The sequence below is a fragment of the Microtus pennsylvanicus genome, chromosome Y, assembly GCF_037038515.1.
Source record: "Microtus pennsylvanicus isolate mMicPen1 chromosome Y, mMicPen1.hap1, whole genome shotgun sequence".
NCBI classification, from domain to species: Eukaryota; Metazoa; Chordata; class Mammalia; order Rodentia; family Cricetidae; genus Microtus; species Microtus pennsylvanicus.
Genome location: NC_134602.1, coordinates 2,632,635 through 2,634,860, shown reverse-complemented (window position 1 = coordinate 2,634,860; position 2,226 = coordinate 2,632,635). Strand labels below are relative to the sequence as shown.

At 46.9% G+C, this 2,226-nt stretch overlaps 1 pseudogene; it reads left to right on the top strand.

The window, feature by feature from the left end:
- The first annotated feature begins 735 nt into the window (after positions 1 to 735).
- On the top strand, positions 736 to 1,735 carry LOC142842019 (proline-rich nuclear receptor coactivator 1 pseudogene; annotated as a pseudogene).
- Positions 1,736 to 2,226: the final 491 nt, after the last annotated feature.

The following is a 2,226-nucleotide window of genomic DNA, read 5'->3' as shown; positions in this document are numbered from 1 at the left end:
ATGTGGACAGAGATTAAGAAGCTGAATTTTGGGCTGGAGAGAGAGCTCAGAGGATAAGAGCTGCTCTTCCAGAGGTCCAGATTTCAATTTGCAGTAACCACATTGTCGCTCATAACCATCTATAATGAGATCTGATGCCCTCTTCTGGCCCACAGGGATACATACATGCAGGCAGAATATTGTACAATAAATAAATCTTTTGAAAAAAGAAGCTGGATTTCATTTTAATGGGAGTGTACTGACTAGGTCAAAGGAACAAGGTGTGCTTTTCTCTATTTTAAATATATGACATCTGGAGTATATGTGATGCAAAGAATTGCTCATCAGTCTAATATAGTCACATAGTGATGCTGTCACTTGCATGTATGCTTTAAAGCAGTCTTAGCATGAAGCTGTTGGGTATGAGAAAAAAAATATAAAACAGATTTATCTACTTAGTACAACAAATAAGGATACAAGGTGAGTCATAGATGTGTGGAGTTCATTAGCATATGAATATGTATTAAAATTGGGAAAGAAAGAGGTTTCTGGGTAGTAGAAGATACCTTAAATCTAACCAATCAAAAAGCAGAGGCAGGTGAATCATTTTGAGATTGAGGTCCACCTTGTCTACAAGAGTTAGTTCCAGATGGTCCTTGCTCCGAATCTCCCAGCAGCAGCAGCAGCAGCAGCAGCCATCGCCACCCTGTGATGCCCACTTCCAGTCCTCTGCAGAGTCCCATGCCTTGCTTCGCTATGACCATGGTCTCTGTCCCGCAGGGAGAGCTCGCTCTGGGCGGCCGCCTAGCACCACTGGGCTGCCTCGGGGCCCTCCCTATGGTGAGCCCGGCCCCGCCTCACTTGCCGCGCCTTCCCTACCCACGGGCGCTGCCTCCCACCCTCTTCCTGCCGCACTTCATCTAGGGAGATGGCCCAGGCCTGGCCCCCGCGCCTCGCACCGCTGCGCCATCCAGCTGCAGCCCAGCCCTGGTGGCTGCCCCGCGGGCGGCGCCCAAGAAGCATCTGATGAAGAAGGTGCGAACCAGCCAGGCCGGACAGCACCCCAGCAGCTTCCACCAGTTCCAGCAGCAATGGCCAAGCCTGGAAGGCGGCCACAGCCCGACCCCGGGGCCGACTGTGGCGCCTGAGGAGCGGGGCCCGGCGGCCACAGCCTGGCTACACCGACAACCCCCGCTCGCCAAGGAGATGTTAAAATCAAAGATGGGAAAATCGGAGAAAACTGTCCTTCCCCACGGCCAGCTTGTACATGCTATACTCTTGTGTGAACAACCAAAGATAAACAGACAGAAAAGTAAATTTAACTTGCCACTAAACAAGATCACCTCTGCAAAAAGGAATGAAAATGACTTTTGGCAGGACTCTGCTTCCTCCGATAGAATGCAGAAGCAGGAAAAAAGTCTTTTAAAAATACTGAGAACATTAAAAGTAACCATTTGAAGAAATCAGCATTTCTGACAGAAGTTAGCCAAAAGGAAAATTACGCGGGAGCAAAGTTTAGCGACCCATCTTCCCCTAGTGTTCTTCCAAAGCCTCCTAGTCACTGGATGGGAAACACTGCTGAAAATCCCAGCCACAGCCGGGAGCTCTTGGCAGTGCATCTGAAAACGCTCCTCAAAGTTCAGACGTAGATTATAGTTTTCAATATGTATGTTAAACATAGATTTTTTTCCACATCCTTGTACTCTAAACAGAAATGGATACAACGGTGGAAACTTGCCATGTTGCAGCATACGACAGGAGATGATCTTAAGTCACACACAAGAAACTTGTATTATATTTTATATTTTCTAAATACTGTATAACATGTATATGTGTATATTTTTCATACTTGAGAGGTACATTATAGTTTTGTTATGAAAGTATGTATTTTGCCCTGCAGATGTGGTGGGTGCTTTGTATATATACAGTGGAGATATTTTAAGTGGGTGCTTAAGGCATGTGGAAGATTGTTTGCATAGGTACTGAAAGATTTTAAGAACAGCTCTCATCAGTATTGCTGTATAGGATAGGGTCATTTCAGGTTCCCTATCCTCAGCTGCCCAAGGGACTAACTGGAGACATCACCATGGGCTCCTGGGAGCCGCTCTAGGGTCAAGTCTCTTGCCAACCCTAAGGTGGATCTCTTAACTAAGAATTGTGCTTCCGTGCTCCCTTGTCCAACCTTCCTTTATCCCAAACCTCCTGTTTCCCCAAGTTCCCCCCTCCTTCCCTTCTCACTTTTCTCTC